At 30.3% G+C, this 20,674-nt stretch overlaps 1 pseudogene; it reads left to right on the top strand.

Moving 5' to 3' along the window:
- The first annotated feature begins 14,511 nt into the window (after window positions 1-14,511).
- On the top strand, window positions 14,512-17,488 carry LOC125594240 (annotated as a pseudogene).
- The last annotated feature ends 3,186 nt before the right edge of the window (window positions 17,489-20,674 follow it).

Below are 20,674 nucleotides of genomic sequence, written 5' to 3'. Positions count from 1 at the left end.
TGAAAGAGGGTGAAGCGCCGTCGTTTTGTTGATCTGAGATTACAGTCGTTCGTTGGTTTGTATTAAGGTGATAAACCACATGATTTACTTTTGCATTTGTTTAACAAAAATATTAAAAGACTTTTCACTGTTAGTCTATTAGAAGTGGAATTATTTGTTTATTAGTATTTTTCTTTTTCTAATACTTTTCAACTGGTTTTCGTGGTTAGTCTTTTAGAAGTGGAATTATTTGTCTAATCCGTAATAAATTACATAAATAAAACGCCTAAAACGAAGAAGTTTACAAAAATAATGCCCAATCTATTTATATTATATATATATATATAAAGTAGACTTTTTCCACATGTGGAAGAAATTTATTGATATGTGTTCCATGTATTTTTTTTATATATTTTAGATCCTCATCTTATAGAAACTCTAATTTAGTCTAGCACTTTCTATTTATGCTATTTTTGGATTGTCTACATACAAATCTATTAGATATAAATCATAGCACTAAAATAATCAAAAATATGAAGCATCACATGTGCTGGACCAAATTGGTCTACATACAAATGACTCCCATTTTTCTCTATCTCTAAAATAAAAGGTACAATTATATGAGTTTTGGAAAACCAATAAAATGAGTATCAAAGCGAGAAAAGTAGTTTTAAAAAAGCATTTATTTTTGTAAATGCCTATTTTTATGTTATATCAACCACTGAACTAACGTGATATAATTTGATAGATAGGATTGATCTCAGAATTTTAATTATCTAATCCTTCTCGCATTAAACATCAGCATATTGAAGTTTATAATCTATTTTATTGGTCACTAAAATTAAAAATGAATAAAACAATTAAGTACAATAATATAAATATATTTTAATATTTAATTTATTCACAACTAAAATAACTTAAACTTTCACTATGTTATTATTTTTTTACTAATTTCTATAATTTTATATACAAATTATATATTTATTTTGCTATTAAAATTATAAAATAACCAAATTAAGAAGAAACTAGACCACCAATACATAATCAAAACCTAAACCTCTACAATCAAAGATAAAAACAAAATGTTTAAGTAACATTAACTCAATAAATGTCACCATCTAAAAGGTAAGAAGCACCTTACAAACTAAACTAATACATACAGACACCTATGCCAGTGAAGAACCACAAAGCTCTAGATAGAAGGGACCAAAGCTCTAAGAAACTTACTCCGCATACCTATACCAAGGGAAGCAAGAAAGAAGAGAAACAACTGAGGGTGGGATAATAGAACCCAACCACCGAGAAATCAAAGCCTAAGCTAAGACCAGAAACAACCTTCGAGCAAAGGAAAACACTATCCAAACCTGGAGGGGTAAATATGACGAAAGGAAGCGCCACCAGAGACGCGAACAGCGATGAAATTTGTAACGAGATGAAAGAACAAAAAGGGAAGGGGAGAAAAAACGAAACCAGAAAACCGTGGAGTCGTCTCCAAGCTATGAAAGAGAGCTTAGAGTCACATCACCAAAAACCAGATCTTGAAAACGAAGACAAGTAGGGACTATCAATAGCAAGTCAACGACGAGGAAAAAAAATCAAAAATGACTAACTCTGACCCAACCCAACATCAGCCAAAATTTATGGAAGAAGAGGAGCAGTCAATATTAACCGTAACAGTCTACAACGCCGTGAGAAACAACCTCACAACTGGAAATTCATAAATCTGATCTACAACAAATACTAATAATTTCACAAAAGAAAAAAGCAAGAAAGGACAAGAGCATGGAGATTACATGATTGGAGAAGACGAAGACTATCATAGAAAGGTACAAATCAATTAATGAGTTGTGAAGTTGTGAAAGTCCACCTACTTATCATATAACGGTCCATAGTCCAGATCTATTACAACACGCCAGGAAAACAAAAATCAAAAGTTTTTCAAGTCCTGCCACGTGTTGTCATTTGGAATAGGGTGTTCTAAGGTGGCAGAAGAAAGAGAGAGTATCCTCAACTTTATTAGTATACTAGTGGTATTCCGGCGCTACGCGCCGGATTCGTATATTATTTTTACATGAATTTACAGTTTATTTTATGGTCTTAGTAAATAAAATATGTTCAAAATATGAAAATAAAAATATGTTGCAAGAGAATGATATTTTTTTCTGATCAATTTGATAGTGGTTAGCGACTATATGGTGTTAATTTATTTTGAAGTTGATTAGTTCAAAGTGAAATAACATAAGTGGTTGTGACTAATTGATTTAATAAAGTAGAATAAAAACTATTGTCGTAACAAAGTTAATTTAGTTGAAATTTAAACATAAAGTAGAGTTGATTTTTTTATTTAGAAAACATACTTATACTGTTTAATACCATGTGGACAGCATATAGACGAAACGTCATTTGAAATTTTATTATTTAAGTAACATATAGTACCTATGGGGGGGGGTGAATAAAAAAGCAAATAATATAAATATTATTTGAAGTTTAATAAATTTATGAATTTTCATTTATTTTAATTTAAAATAGTATTAAATTTTACTATTTGTTATTTTTTCAAAAAATACTATCTATTTTATTTTTTCATTTATATACTTGTTCGACCATTATTGTTTTTCATGAAAACAAATTTGTTTTAATTTTTTGAAATGTTTTTCTAAATTTACAAAGATAATAAGAATTATATTAAAAAAATTGTGGTCGATTGTGTTAGCATATATTATTTTTCCTTTTATATGTTTGTTTTACCTTTTATTCTATACAATTTTTTTTGTCAACGTATACATTTTTTTTAAACTGTGGATTTATATGATGTAGCCGATTCATTGTATTAAAAAAATATTTCTGGACATAGATTAGCTGGAGAAACTTAACTTATTAAAACAATGACATGGTTTAAGGAAAATGTCTTAGTTTATACAAAGTGATTTTTTTTTAAGTCTTCAATGCAATGTTCATGTGAACGCATCTTCGTAGTCAATCAGTCATCAAACTTGTTAATAATATCATTGTTTCTCTTCTTCTTTGTGGAGCGCCCTTCCTCCAGAACTGCTGCATCCTCTCATGTATTCTTGTCAGCTACAGGTGACTCATTTGGTTCACTTAGAACAGTTGTTTGCCCATCACCATTCCCCATCAGCAGTGCTTCTTCTAATGTCTGAGTCCCTCATGTTCTCACATGGATAACTTCTTTTCACAGCTCCACCACCAGACATGTAATCACCGGGTTGTCATTGCTACCTTAGTTTTTGATCATTGTCATTAACAATGTTAAACAATGATCAAAAACTTTCGTAGTTTCCCGACATAGCAAAATGAAGTTAATGTACTGACTTGATTCTCAAAATTTGGTTGGGCTGGGCGCTAGTGACAATTGTATATGAGCTCTGCTGTTTGGATGAGAAGTTGAATCGAGAAACCTTCAACTGGAAGGTGAAGGTGCGGCGCCGAATTTTTTTTTGATGCATTATAGAAGGGCCGAACTCCGGGGGTCTTGGAGCCCTGCGTTCTGGTGAGGGATAATATTTCAGTTACTTGAATATGCAGTTTACGTAAAATACGGACAGAGAAATGTGCGTAAGTTGGTAAGTGTTACCATTTGTTGGGAGACCTCTCCAACCCTGGTATTTGTCAACTAACTTATTACAGTATCAAAAGCTACAAACTCAGTTGAGTCAGATGCATCGGAGACTGTCACATTAACAATTTCAGAATGTGACATATAATGTCTATAAAAGTTTACTATCAACAAAGCTGGAAGGAGGAAGAATTTTTGTGCTGATAAAACATTACCTCACAACCCCAATTGATTCTCTTTATTACATGAAACGCAAGTGAAGGAGGAGAAGCCTCGTTACAGTATGCGAAAAATCTTAGTGCACGAAATGTAGCACCATCAGTAGATGGTATCAATGCCACTTACTACCCCAGTGCATAGGAACTTAACGTTCTACAACAATGTAAATTAAGAGAGGCAAAGGTTATCTTGTGTTTACCAGTGGGGAGGCGTTCAAACAAAGGAATTAAGCTCAGCCAAAGTTACCGACTCTATCTTCCTCAATGTCTGACGTGACAATTTGAATCTCGCTCTTTCTTCTCCGGCCGATCTCTCATCTTTACCACCTCATGATGATGTCCACGGGTCTCTGACAGATAGGAACAAAGCAAATAAAAAAATCATCAGATAAGCTTAAATATTTGAAGGAGGAGGTCGAAGCAATCAATACCTGAGAATTTCCGTCTCTGTTTTGTAATTCCATTTGAAGAAGGCACGATGGTAGATGATCGTCAAGCTTCCCTGGTTCAACAAATAAAACAATATGCGTGAATTCTTTTGTTACACCCGAGTTCTAGCTTCCCAACTCCGAGCAATTGTGCTACTTCTCACCAAATATGTTTCATATGAAGCTATCTTTTGAGTATCCTCGGGTTTAAATTTGCCATTTTGTACTGTTGTTTTGCTGCATACATCAAATAAACAAAATCAATTCTCAGGAAAATAAGAATTTCAAATCAGAAACAGCCAATGAAATATATTGTCATTAACATGTATATAGAAAATATCTTTCCCACACTCCTCATCACAGATACTGAGCTCAAAATACTCTTGCTCCTCAGACTCTTCCTTAGGTATCTCAGTCTCATCTACATGTCTGGGTTATGACAGTCCATATAAGTATCAATCATAAGGTCATAGCCTTTCAGATTTTAGCCATCTTCGCCAAAGCTGTTCTTTTCCTGTCAAAGTTTTAGCTACAGTCTTGACATAATATCTCTACCCCTTTAACTGCCTAATCACAAACCTTGATGCACCAGCAGACTCAAATCAAACCTGACATTGAAAGCTTTCTTCTCTGTTTATGTTTAGATTAGTAACACACATGAGAAACATCCAAAGACGTATAAAAGTTTGTGAAAGTTACCTCCCAAAACGGAGCTGAGCCAGAGTAAAACATAAACCATCACGCCTGCGCTCGAAATATCTGCTTCTGGATCGTAATGCTTGGTCAGAACTTCAGGAAAAATGTAGAATGGACATCCAAACATATCCGTGAAGTTTACTCCTTTAGATAACAACAAAAAATCTCAGGATAACAGAGTAAAGCTATGCAATACAAAGTTGTACTAACTTAAAATATATGGATACTGGCGTAGCAAGAAGCTCGTTACTGAATAAGGTTTGCCAGACCTCATGCTGGAACTTCAACTACTTCCAAGTGGTTAAATCTAACTGAGTATCTAGTCCCATGAATGAAGAGTAGATGTCTGGCAATTAATATGTGTAAGCAAACACATACAATCATCAAACATCAAGATAAATAAAACATGTGTCCTTGAGCTGAAAGAACATTTTATTTACATACCATCGCATGACAATAACTAACTCCAGATATAAGCTGATGAAAGAAGAATCAAGCCTGAAAAATATTAAAAAAGTGTTTTTTTAATTAAAACGCCTTAAACATAAGATAATGTAAGAGTACTGATATTACTCAAAAGAAACAAACAAAACCATAAATCAAACTGATATATCTCAGAGAAACAAAAAAAACAATCACAGAGAGCACCCACCATACCACTTCCTAGATCTTCTTCCAACCTGATTAAACCTTAAACCTGCCGTAGCCTAGAACTGATTTGAACCATAAACTCACCATAGCCTAGATCTGATTGATTTGATGATTAATGGTGAGGATTATCAATTTCGAGCTAGGAGCCGAGCTTTGTTTCTTCCAATTGTCTGATTAAACACTTGGAAAATAAAGTAAATAGACATTACGTTTCAACATTAAGAAAAAATGCCAATCGACAAATTCAGCGATTGGTCGTTTGGTTCATAAGGCTTTTGTGAAAAAGCAAGTTATAAATTTAGGAGAAGCCACGTGTCACTAATTCCCCCATTCTATATGCTGAGGTGGATGATTGTGGAGAGACTGAACTCTAATTTATTATATAAGATATAGATAGATATCACCTACTACTACATAACACAATAAAAATATCAAACAATGCTCTTAACAAATAAAGACAACCACATAATTACATCATCCACAAAATTATACATAACAATACTAAGCAAATATTCCGCGTGAAACGCAATAAGCCCCTAATAAAAATGTATAAATCTTAACAAAGAGGACAATACAATAATTTTAAAAATAAGAGGAACCTAGTTAATGAACCACAAAACAAACTGATGAACATATCCACATGGTCTTTTCCGTAGAGTTAAAACGCCGAAGCTTATCTTCGGTTAGAGATTGATTCATAATCACTTGTTTTCATTATTGAGCAGGGCCGATTCAACACTGTTATGAGCCTTAGGGCAAGTTCTTTTTTTTAATCTCTAAAATTTATATGCATGTAATGTTTAAAATATTTTTAAAATTATTTAGTAATATTTTTTAATGAAAACAAAACTATATACATATCAAATAATTTTGGACCATTTTCTATTTTATTTATTATATTTATAATTTTTTATATATAAAATATAAATTTATAAAAAAATGGGCTTCTTATTATTAATATACGGGGGACACGAGCTTGAGCTTAGGCCACGGGCGACCGCACCGCGCGCTTGTCCCCCTTAGTAAGCTGGCCCTGTTATTGAACTGCGAACAAGCTCTCAAACCAAAGAAGAAAGTATTCTGAGATGGAACTCTTTGTCCAGGATTACGAACTAGCAAACGAAATCATATTTGTTTTCAAACTTCAAAATTGCAGTTCTATTAATTATTGATGGTATTACAGAGTCCCACTTTTGAACAGGCTTGAAATAGAGACTGAAAAGTGCATAACTAACATTGTGTAGGAGGAAAATATATCTTTGTGGAAGCATGGACAAGATAAGTACAAAAGCTTTTTCCTCTTGTGAAAATTGAATGTAATCCGGGAAAAGCACCAGTTTTGCAATTGGTACCAAGCTGTGTGGTTGCAATATGCAATACCAAAGTACTCTTTTCTTTTATAGATTGCTATACACGATATATTTTCAACAGGAGACCGTAAAGGAACGTGAATGTTGATGCTACATGTGCTCTTTGCCAAGCACCTTTGGAAACAACAGGGCATGTCTTTTTGAGTGTCAATAGTCTGCACAAGTGTGGGAGACATTGACAAAAGGAGTACTAAGGCACAAGTATATAGCGAGTTCGCAAATCCTTCTTGGCCTCCCACATCACAGACTCTTTCGAAGAATAAATTGATGCTCTTCACTTTAAGATATATATTTCAGGCAACAATCCACAGTATTTAGAGAGAAAGAAACCAAAGAAGGCATGACCAATTGCCTTCACCAGCAACATGACTGATCAAGCTGATTGATAAAAAACATGAGGAACAAGTTTAGCATTATTCAGAAAAAGAAAAGAGAAAAAATTTGAATTGAAGGAAGTATGGCCTTCTGCTTTGCTACAAGACCACTAAGGAACTTTTGCTTAACAAAACTCTTTTTGCTCACCAAAAAAAAGACAAAGCTCTTAAAATTGTAGTAATTAAAAAATGAAAAAAAGAGAAAGAGACACATAAATGTTGGGAGACGTCTCTTTGCATAGAGACCAACAATAAAAACGTGAAAAACTCATTGATTAGTTGTCTTTATTTTACTGGTTACATATATTTTAAATTAAACTTTAATAACAAAAATAAAATATATTATTATATATATATGAGGTATTTTGTGGAGAGACTCTTTCAACGAAGATGCTTTAGTTAGTGGATGAGTTATAAAAGAGTAGGATCAATTTTCTTTTAATTGGTTACACACTATGTAAATAGGGTTTTTGAATAAATTTAACATTCATTTTTTTTAAATTATTGATTCTACCATTTTTTTTCTAGATCAAGTTGTGAATCAAGAATGTTATAGTATCTATTATCGACAAAAAAAATCATATTTCAAAAAAAAAAGAATATGAAATTTATAAAAACAGAGAGAAAGAGTTAAACCGCGTACTCATTGTTACGGGGTCAATAGCCTTCTAGCTCCGGTCACCACCCCTAGCCATCTCTTTTGATCCTCTTAGCCTCTTCCATTAGCCTCATCCTCTTCACTTTCTCTTTTTTTTTTTGTTTGGTGTTACTGATTTTTCGCCTGAGTTTTTGGTGAATCTAGTCGAAGCTACAGACGTCTGTGGCCTCTGGAGCACTAGCAAAGCGAGGTTGGGTAGGGGAGTCTAAGGTACCTTTGATTTCAGTCTCCGCTTGCTAAATGAAACAGATTTGGGTCAGATTTGTACTTCTCTATTCCGGAAAGGATGGTCGAGCATTGCTCTCCTCCTCAGTGTCTTGGCTCCAGCTTGTTCCTGTGCGGTTTTGCTGGCTTGTTGCAAGATCAGTAGATGTCTTTCTTGGTGGAACTTTTGGATCTTTCCACTTGTGTCATGTTGTCGGATTTTATGGTATTAGTGGTTTGACGGGCACCGTGCTTCTCAATCTATATGGTGTTTGACAGTTTCTTTGCAAATTTTCTTTCCTGTTTTGGTGATTGCTTTGATCTCTTATCATTTCAATTTGTGTCCGGATGTTTGAGTATTTGGTTTCGATCGACGAGGCTTCGTTTGTGTAGGTTTTTTGAAGATTTATGGTGGGCTTCTATCTAGGTGGAAAGGGGGTAAATTAAATTGGTAAAATAAATTTGTTAATTAAATAATGAACCAATAAATTTAAAAGAAATTTTATTCATTAAACTATCAAAATTTTATTGGAAATTCTAATTTACTTCAAATTTGATATCACTTTTCAATTTAGTTTTATATGATAACCATTTCATAAATTTCTTAAGTTTATTATGAAAAAGAAAAAATAACATTTTCAAATCATTTATAAATTTTTAATAGTTAGTTATAGAACTTTAAAAACTCAACCTCATCCCAAATACTAAACCCTAAACAATAACTACTAAACCTTAAACTCAAATGTTAGTGTTTTTTATCCGGTGTATTTTGAAAAGTGGTATCCGACTTAGCTTATTTCAAGCAATTTCTCAAAACATTATTTGATTAGTGTTGCTTTAATTTTGTATTTGTATATGCACATTTATAACTAATTTTGATAATATATATATATATACAAAGTATAATTATTAACTTGATGTAAAAATATATTTGTAATTATATTTATTTTATTATTTTAAATTTAATAACATATTAATCTAATAGTTATATATGAGTTAATTTATTTAAATAGTTTTGTTAAAATAAATATTATATTTTTATCAACAGAATTTAACTGGTTGATAAATATAATAGTTTTGTTACAAATCATTCTTTACATTTTTAATGTGTATGTCATGTCATCATTTTTCAATAGCCCATCATCATTTTTTCTAAGATTATGATCATTTGTCTTAAAAATTCAACACTCTAATTTCTACTTTTTACACTCACACATCATCATCTCTCTCTTCCACCTAGCAATTCAACACCCATTCATTTTTATACTATACAATAGTTTTGTTTAATAAAATTTAACGCTCTATCTATTTTTTATTGTTAAGAGTTTTCAATTAGTTTAATTAAAATAATATAAATAAAATAAATTATTTTAGTTACATTTTTACAAAAACAAAAATAAAAAAAATATGAGATCATTAAATAGACTTTTTAAATTATATAATTGAAAAAGTTTTACATAAAGAGTAATTTTGAAATTGATAGTTGTTGGTATTTGGATAGTTAAAAAGGTAATTTGTAGAATTTTGGATATTAGACGGATTATTGTTAGGATCCATTTTGGTTATTAGACGGATTATTGTTAGGATCCACTATAGTAGAAATTGAAGTTTTTTTTTGTATCCAAATCAAATGAACCAAATCTTTATTTATAAAGTAGAAAAATTACGAATTTTGATATATAAATTTTGTTGTAAATAATTGTTGTTGAATTATTGAGATAAGAATAAAAAATACATAATCTAATAATAAGAGAGAGACTCATATTAAAAATGGTCCCACTTGGTGTTTATTCAACATTTGAATTCTTTCAACCGGTTGAATCCAAATAAGCATTCGACAGCCCCACTATTTTGCCTCTTGTTTTTCCAACTGTTGAAAAAAATCATTCAACAGCTTCAATGTGCGTAGCCTAAGATTGAATGTGGTGATGATACGTATACAAATCATTTATTAAATAATGTATAGAGAATTCCTTCTAAGACGTATATATATTTTAAAAACACATCTCTAGTTTTCGTATTTTTGCAATCTATGATATACGATTGGAGTTTCTTAGATTATTGTGTTAAGATCATCCAATTGTATTTGGTAAAAAAACGTTATGAAATCTTGTAAAAATTAAAAAATATAATAAATTTGCTATATAATTTGTTACCACCATAAATAATCTACAATTATCAATATTTTAATTTATAATTTTAATTAGTCGACAAATTGATAATTATTTATTTATATATTATATAAATTTAAATTTTATTTATCCTAATTTTTTTTTTGTATCTAGAAATTTTGAGCAGTTTTGCAATCTGAAAACATCACACACCATTTTAGAAGGTACTCAATATACAATTTCTCCTTTAATATAATATAATCAAATATTAGATATAGGTTTCAGAAACTTAATATTTTGTCATATAAATTAATTACATTCAATGTGGAAAAAATATGTATGATACTTATAAATTATCAGATCATAAAATGACTAATGTTAATTTAGTAGAAATGTCTATTAATATAATAATGTATATTATTAGCTATGCTTTTAATAAATAAATAATTAAGAAGAATCGGGAGTGCTTGGTCGAAGCTCTAGTAGGTAGCCACTCCCTTCTCAGGGAATCTATTTTGAAATAAAAACAAGAAAAGATAGTTGACTATACGAAGTATTGCCCATCACTGTAAACTAAAATAATGTATACCTAGCAATACGAAGTATGTATTATGTATGGTAACATCCCTCATCTTAATAATGTTATGTAGTTAACATTATGAGTTTATTTTCATTCATCCAAAATTGATGTAAATGCCAGAAACCATTTAAATCTCTCGTTTTTATCAATTAAAAGATATACTTGACGATAATTTAACTAAATATAAAAGTTATATAAGATATTATTTTATTTTGTTTTTAATTATTTCAATCTGTTTTCTTATTAACTCTTAATAATTTCTGTAACTCGTTTGATTAGTTGTGTGAAATATACTTATTTGATCAATTTTATTATAAAACTTATTTGATCAATTTAATTTTATTTGTTTGATATAAAATTATTTAAATAATGAATTATTTTATTTGTATTTTCATAAACAAAATTGCACCCATTTAAAAATGTATCAAATAAGTATATATCACACAATTAATCAAACGAATTACAGTAGTTTTATTAAAATTTCATAAGAAAATGGATTAAAATAATTAAAAACAAATTACATAGTATCTTATATAACTTTCATATTCAATATAATAAAATAATATTATTTTATATTTTCAAATACACTAAAATAAAAATATTAAAACACTACTTATCAAAAATGTTAAAACATATTGATTTTCTAAAATAGATTTTTTTAAAATATTCTTACGCTTTAAAATGTGGGTTAAAATATCATTTACTTAAATTACGATCGTCATATTTTAATTGATGAAACAAAGTATTAAACAGTTTTTAATATCCACATTAATTTTTGGATGAACAAAACTAAATTCGTGATGTTAATTGTATAACATTATTAATTAAGGAATGATATCATGCATAACATATATTTCGCTTAGTTAGTTTAATTTGATTAGTCATGTGATGACTAATACTCCATGTATCAGTAATTATTTTTTCTAGAATAAATAGAATATATATAAGCAAAATATATATATAAGGTTCACAATATACATCTGATCTGGTTCTTGTGCCGTCTATACATAATTTAAAGTGGTAAACGCCACCTGCACGTAAGCGAAATTGTTTTTATTAAACCTTTTGTTTTTACCTAATTAAATAGCACCAATTTGGTGAACCTTTTGTCGTTTTTGAGGATTAAACTAAGTGTTGTACCCATTTTTTAGCAAAAACAAACGACATGCAACCTAATCTTTGAATAAAATGTTATCTTGTGTGTATAAAAATTTGCAAAAATAATAAAATAAAAAGTCACTTATTTATAGATTTAGGTTATCGTGTAGTTATACACAGTTTGTCACTATTGAAAAAGCAAACGAAAACTCCAATAATACCTATAAATGTAATCAGGCTCAGCCCTGAAAACCTTTTTTAAAATTTGAATTGGAAGAACAAAAAAGGGGATGTTAAGTGGTGTTAAACCTGTTACCTTTGAGTAGAATATTAACTACTTTGACACAAAACATAATCTGAATAAATTGCATAAATAAATTAAAGTAAGAGATACACATAGTTCAAAATCTTCTCTCAGAAAGAGTTCTGTCTTGTCTCTCCATATTCTCTAAGATAATTTAAAGCATCGCCTAAACAACGGCTCAAATAATAGTTAATATAGACACAAACATGTTTGAGACTTATTTATAAATGCTGAAGATTTTGGATCAAAGTGCAATTTTTGAAACTTTGTTAAAGACGCTAGTTGGCTTGGTCACAAGGGTGTCGATCGACACCAACCTAAAGATCGACTCCGACGTTAGCTTTTCAACTTCGATTCTCTTCAAACTCCAAATTGCCACAGAATTTTCAGAGTCATCCAAAACATACTTAAACCTGCAAAGTCTGTGAAAAATACTTGAAACGTAATATAAAAACTCTAAATAGAACTTATATCATAGTCAAACTCATAAAAACCATGATATATCATCCCGGTTCCCAATATTTTAAACACCAAAAGATGACTTTTTACTCTCTTTTTTTTGATAATTTTTTTAATGTAATTATGAACTTCTTATGGTCAACTTTCTAGATATGGCTGATCAAGAAATATAGCGAAATTGGATGTGTTAGATTTTTTTGGATCAACCGAGCGGATTGCCTACTAACACTTTATTTTCATTTTGACCTAGATCTCTATCCTAGATATGTTGTTTTTGGCGCCTTTAGATTGTACTCATATATACCATCAAGAACTTCCCTTATGCTCAGTGATGATGTGTTTAAGTGTCTTCATTTAAGCCTCTATCAAGCGATAATTGTACTCATTCCATCAACTAGTGGTTGGCCGCGGGCATCTTTGATAAGTATCAAATTTCTAGCTATAAGAAAGTTTTGGTGTATTGATATGAGCACTTGGATCGTTTGCATCTAAGTTTCAAGTTAATCATTCTTAAGTCGATTTGTTTTATTGTGAACTTATGTTGTTTGATTATAATCAGTATAGTAAATACTAATCATTTTATATGGTTTTTAATAGTGCTTTTATGTTGAGGGATTATTTTTTTCGCCAACTTTCTTTCTTAAAAATATTTCTCAGCTTTCTACTTTTTTGTGTTTTAACAAAATAAAGATGATAAAAATAAAGAAAGCATAAATCTTTTTGTGGATGTTCATTTGGTTATTGTAAAATGTTTTGGTTTTGTATAAACTAACTTTAATGTATTTAATGTACTTAATGTACTTTAATATCTTTTATTTTTTTTTCTCTTCAGTTTGAAAATTCATAAAAGATATAGTACAAGTGGTTAGAGAAAACAAAGAAATGATTATCAACAAAGAAGAAAAGTGTAGAGATTAAGAGCATCATCTCCAACCCATTGAAATTTTGTTTATAATAGCATGTATAAGCAGTTTTACTCCAATGCATTGCTATTCGATCTTCTTCTAAAATAATTTTTTTTACTTTTGTATTTAAGAAGACAAAAAAGAAATCTCTGTTTTTAATACCGATGGTTTAACAGTTTCTGAAGAAAAGACAGGAAAATATTTTCAAACTTTATCTGTACTGTGGAATTTTTTATTTTAAAAGAAAAATAGAAAAATACCGATGGTTTAACTGTTTTTTTACAATGAACGATACTATTCAATTACTAAGATTTGAGGTGGTGTGGATAACCAAACCGTAATAGAACAAGCAATGTAACAAAGTTTTCGATAAAAAGATCTTGCAATCTTAGCTAAAGAGTCCGAGCTCCATTTTGCGCTCTCGGAATGAGATATTTTGAAGTCCAAAATATATCTGCAGCGTTTTTATCATCTCTAATTCTGTTACAAAACATGGTCGATGGTTTAACAGTTTGTGAAGAAAAAAATCAACCGATACATATGATCTGCCGCTTTGGGCAGACCATCAACCTATAGATGAGTAAAAATGCACGCTTCATAAGGAAATACTCTCCACCCGCACGTAAATTGTTGTTTATTCCATAGTTTCTACACCTTTTTGTTTTTAAATAGGACCAATTTGGTGGACTTTTGTCATTAGAGGATTCCAACTAAACGTTACATGTTTTTTAAACAAAAACTAACGACAAAAAAACACTGACAAGTTAAAATCTGAAAAACTACTAACTTTTTCTTCCTGTGGGTACGCGTAAGAGGTTCCATTTTCCATGTTTTAGAATATTTAATTGATATTAGCATTATGATTGATCAAGAAACGATTACTTGTTTCACTTTTTCTAATGGATAGATGTATGCTTACATTAGAATTTGTAACCTTGCGCGAGACATTTATTTAAGAAATAATCAGCGCCACAAATACTAAAGGTCATACTTGGTAATATTATATATAACGAATCGGTCTTTATGAATTGGACTTACACAAGCAATCTTTTCTCTCTACTGTCGTCCTCTCTCACTTTCTATACGATGGCGGGAAACGGTAGTTTAGCGACTGTTCTAGGGCTAATTTTGGTGCTCACACTGTTCCATAACCCGATCACTGTTGCCGGACAAAGTATTCCGGCGGTGGCTTTATTTACGTTCGGTGACTCAAACTTCGACGCCGGAAATAACAGAGTCTCACCAAAGCAAACGTTCCACAAGGTTTCTGGCCGTACGGAAAATCCAGAGACGACCCTAACGGCAAATTCTCAGACGGATTCATCGCTCCGGACTTCGTCGGTACGTTTAAAATCTTTATAACCGAAGTTAATCTCTTGAATTTACATGACCCCACTACTAGTGGGTATGGTGAGGTATTGCTACCGCACATGACTTCACTTTTAGAATAGTTTTTGACTTTTAGTCTCGTGAAATCCAATCTCCACGCTACAAACTAGGCATGGGTTTTGGCCGATTGGGTACCTTTGAAATGAAATAACCAAACGGAATATAACAAAATGAACCTAATTATAAATACCAAAATGTATATGTATTTTAATTCTGTTGTTAGTTCAGTTCTGATTCAATTTATTATTTCAGATTTAAAATATCTTAATTTTGGTATTCAGCTTTTTTGATTATTTGATATCCAAAATATGATATATATATAGTTTTATTCAGTTTTCAAATAACCAAATATCTAAAGATATAATTTATAAATAAAACATTTAAGATGTATTTTAACAATTAATAAAATGTATGTATTTTGTCTGTTCTGAATCGATAAATATTTTAAGTTTATTAAAATACATTTTGAAAATTTAAATATTTTATTAATTGATAATGATTATTTATAAATTGTTAAATTTAATAAAAATTTAGTTAAAAACTATTAGAATTTAATAATGATGTATTTATAATCAATCTTCTTAATAGTCTAATAGATAAGAACTTAAAACATGTAGTATTAGTTTAAAACAAATGAAGTAAAATACTCATATTTTGTAAAGTTTTCAGCTGTTATGCAACTCACGGATGGAAATATTTTTTGTTTGTCTATGTATTTGATTTGGTCAACAAATCCGGACATTTGAGTAGTAATTTTGTATATATATTTAAATACTCTCTACTGGTTCATTTGGTTAGTTACGGTAGAAACGAGTAATTGTTTTGAAGAACTATTACACTGTACTCTGATCCAAATTAGTGTTAGGGTAGCCCGTAGCTAAATGACGTATGTAAACCTAAACTTCTCACATAACTGTGGATTTTATTTAAAAAGATTCAAATTCTAAAAGAATATTATAACACATTTTTAGTTATCGCCTACACTTGCCCACAACGATAAACCAGTAAGAATTATTTAAAATATGTACAGCTGAATTATTATTACTAATGAAGAAAGTAAAGCTAAAAGTAACTATAAATATTACTTTATATATATATATATATATTACGTTTCCTTTTTTATTTTTAATAAAAAAAGCTAAGATATTCTAAGAATGCAGCAAAATTCATGGGCATTCCGATCGAAATCCCCGCGGCGATGAAACCGAACGTCAATGTTTCACGTGGAGCTAGTTTCGCTGTCGCTGATGCTACTCTTCTCGGAGCTCCTGTGGAATCTGTAAGTCCAAAGTGTACATAAATTTTCAATATATATTTACATTAGTAAATCCACTAATATAATATTTATCAAAAAAATCCACTAATCTATTATATTCATCAACACATAACACGATATCTGACCAAAAATAAATAAAAGCTTCACTTTAATATGGCAATTGTAATATTAATTATAATTTTTTAGTTGAATCTTAATCAACAAGTGAGGAAATTCAATCAAATGAAAGCGTCAAACTGGAACGATGACTTCGTCAAGAAGTCGCTGTTTATGATATACATTGGTGCTAACGATTACTTGAACTTCACCAAGAACAACCCTATCGCCGATGCATCTGCCCAACAAGCTTTTGTCACTTCCGTGACCAACAAGTTAAAGAACGATATTAGCTTATTGTATGCATCAGGAGCTAGTAAGTTCGTTATCCAAACCCTAGCACCATTGGGTTGCTTACCGATCGTCAGACAAGATTACAACACCGGGATGGACCAATGCCATGAAACTCTTAATAATTTGGCTAAACAACACAACGACAAAATCGGACCCATGTTGAACGAAATGGCTAGAACTGCTCCTGGTTTCCAGTTCACAGTCTTTGACTTCTACAATGTTATTCTTCGTAGGACGCAGAGGAGCTTAAACTACAGTGAGTTGGTTAATTACATCTATTACTTATGTGCTTTTTACCAAGTAAATACGTACTATACAAAACCCATTTAAATTTGTTATTGCGACAGGGTTTTTGGTAACGAACTCATCGTGCTGCGGAGTTGGGACACACAATGCTTACGGTTGCGGTTTCCCCAACGTGCACTCGAAACTATGCGAGTACCAACGATCTTATTTATTCTTCGATGGGCGTCACAATACAGAGAAGGCACAAGAAAGTTTGGTCATCTTCTTTTTGGAGCCGATCCAAATGTTATCCAACCGATGAACGTCCGTGAGCTCGTTACTTACCCAGTCGATGAACCAATGCGTGAGTTTTGGTTACCTACAACTTCGTCCGTGAGGGACTCTACCTCGTCATCAAGCCACGGTTACGAGTTCTACTGAGTCTATATAAAAATCTCTTATTTCACAAAATTCGGAATCTTAATGTTTTTAGTGACTCTAGCTCGTCATCTTGCTCGAGTGCGTTTCCCTCTGTAACAAAAGATTGTAGTTATTATTGGAATTGAATTAAATTTAAAGCTATCAAAAATTCAAAACCAATATTTGTTCGTTTCCAATTTTGCTCCTAATTTCTAAGACCCAAATATTTGATTTGGATGTGATCTGCATACCCTAATAGACATGCTTTGCCCTAACGTACGGAAATTTGACTTGGTATTTAAAAAAAACAATTGCTCTTGTATATGTATATTTGAATTGGTATTTAAAAAACTGATCTTCTATTTATTATATTTACTTTAACTATATATAACAAGTTTAGCCATGGCACTACAGATTATGAAGATGATAAAATTTCTAAATTCTCTTGTCGCTCGAGTTTTACCGGAAAAATACTACATATTAAGTTTACTATTGCGAGCTGCTGCTGTAGATTCTCCATTTTACGTATGGATTAGTTTATCAGCAGCGAGGCCCTTATTGCTTTTGGGTATACGTCAGAAGATCCATTCAGGGTGTGATGTGAAAGAAGTAGGACTGGTCATATCGGTTTAAATTTGGGTTTGGTTCGCTTTGGTTTGTTTGGGTCTTAGAAAATTTTAACCAAAGTCAATCGAAATTAGTTTGGTGCGTGTTTAGTTTGGTTCATATTTAGTTTGGTTTGTGTTCGGTTCTTTTGAGTTTGGGTTTATTTGTGTTTATTCAATTCAATCGAGTTGATTTTTAGTTTTGTTCTTGTTCGGTTACAAAAATATAATATATATATAAAACCTAAAATAAATCATCATATGACACTAAGTTATTATTTTTTCATATTAAAATGTAAAGTCAAAACTGTACAATAACATGTATTTCAATAATTTTAAATCATTATTTTGAATTTAGTATAAATATTATAGGTAGTTTTTCGATTTTTATGATAGATTATGAACTTCACACTATTTTATTTATTCTTAGTTATGGTTTTTTATTCATGTAGAAGTAAAATGTATAAATATGTTTATTGTTTAAGTTAAGTTGTTAAATATTTTAAATCTTAATATTATTAGTATATTTAGTTAATTTAATTAAATAAATACTTCGATATTTTTGGTTCAGTTCGATCTAATGGCGAACCAAACCATTTGGATTGATAAATTGGATATATAATTAGTTTGGTTTAGATCACTTTAGATTTGGTTGAGTCTGTTTGGTTCGGTTTTCCCACCGCTATAAAACAAAAGAGCAAGGTACTCAAGCTCGCTTTCAAAATATGAATAAGCGTATATATTAAACAAAGCTCTTAAAAACGGACCGCAACCTGAACCGGATAATTCAATAATCTAGTTCAATGTTTTTTTAATATAGAAAACTAAAACTGAAGTTAGTAAATATGATGCATAGTTAAAATATAAATTAATATCAAATATAAAACAGTATACATATAAACTATTTTTGTTCATATGGTAGTTTATATATTTTTGATAGTTTTAATGATTTTTATAAAGTTCAATAACTTTACGATCCAATCCAACTACTTGACTGATTCATAGTCGAATTAGTTATGAGGCCCAACCTGGCTACGTGGCCGGTTCATGGTCGAATCTGGTCTAAGCACTAGGTCGGTCCGGTTTTAACTTGATTTCGACACTTTCTAAGTATCTTTTAAGTTTAAGGATGTGTTTTTGTTAGTTATTTGATTATAGGATCTGCTAGTGTATCCCGCCTAAATTTTAGTAAAATTTAGGGTTTCCGCCTAAATTTTAGAAGGATTTAGGTTTTCCGTCCAAATTTTAGAAGAATTTAGGTTTTCTGCCTAAATTGAAGTTTTCCATAAGTTTTCCAGGACAAGTCTTCTCATGTATTAGATCTTAAAAGTAATTAATAAATGTTATAAAAAATATTTTGAAAGGGAAAAATTGAAATCATGTATTAATAAACATCTCTAAATGATGAAAATTCAGTTTTACTAAAATTAAATTATTTTTAACATAGATGAGAGTGAATGTAGATTGAGTCATGATAATTTTTAATTTGACCTATATGTGTTTAATGACTTATCTAATAACTTGATTTAAACACTTTAAATTTTTTTTTTTTTTAAGTTTAAGGAAGTGCTTTTTTGCTTTGTTATTTGATTATAGAGTCTGGAAACTCCGAGAAGACTTTGGTTTAAAGTTTGATAACATATGTTATATTATTGTTTGTATATAGGGTTTGATTTTGGAATCTTAACTTAATTTGTTTTTTACCTACATTTATTTAGTTTTGTGTATATTCAACACTTTATAAGTTGATTTTACGTTTCATGAATTGTTTTTTGCTATTTAGGTAGTTATTTTATTAGGTTAGGGTTTGAAAGACTTCCAGAAGACTTCCCAAGAAGTCTTCTAACATGTTTCCACCTAAATTTTAGTAGAATTTTATTTTCCGCCTAAAGCAAAGTCTTCCAAAAGTCTTCTCATATATTAGATTTTAAAAGTAATTTATAAATATATTTTGATAGGAAAAAAACCAAATCATGTAAATATAAACATTTCTAAATGATGTATATTTAATTTTACTAAAATTGAATTGTTTTCAACATAGCAAAGTGAATGTAGATTGAGTCATGATAGTCCTTGGTTTAGGGGTTTGGTAACATAAGTTATAGTATTATTGGTATATTTAGGGTTAGATTTTTAAATCTTAACTTAGAGACAAATAAATTTGAGATATATGTGTTTAGCTTTGTGTATATTTAAACACTTTAAAAGTTGATTTTAAGTTTAATGAAGTGTTGTTTTGCTATTTAGTTATTTGCTTTTAGGGTCTAGAAGACTTCTTGGGAAATCTTCTCTTAGAAGACTTCTTGGTAAGTCTTCTGTCTAGAAAAATATTTAACTTAATTGGAGTTTATGTCTTCATATATAAAGAAAATTTACACATTCTCTTTCTTTCTCTCAAATGGTTGCAACAAAAATATAGTGTTTCTCACTCAAAACCTCTCAAACCTCTCTCTAATCTCTTTGAACATCAAAACACCAAACTTTAGATCCATTTTTTTTTATTTTTTTCTTATGTCTTCTCACTAATTTATCTTTTTTTAAAAGGTTTTTCATTACATGATTCTCATCTTTCACTCATTCAAAGGTCTATTAATTTTGGATATGTATTTTTGTGTGTTTTATATGTTAGATTATAAAAAGCTATAGATTCAACCTAATGTGACTGTTTTGTTTATTATTTAAGCATAAAAAATATTTTTGAAGTTTTCTTTGTTTTAAAGCCATTTGAATGCTTTTAAATATGCAGAATTTTTAAAT

This window comes from Brassica napus (genome assembly GCF_020379485.1).
Source record: "Brassica napus cultivar Da-Ae chromosome A5 unlocalized genomic scaffold, Da-Ae chrA05_Random_2, whole genome shotgun sequence".
In the NCBI taxonomy this organism is placed as follows: Eukaryota; Viridiplantae; Streptophyta; class Magnoliopsida; order Brassicales; family Brassicaceae; genus Brassica; species Brassica napus.
Note: the sequence above shows the minus strand (reverse complement) of the source record. Positions and strands in the feature narration are given on the sequence as shown.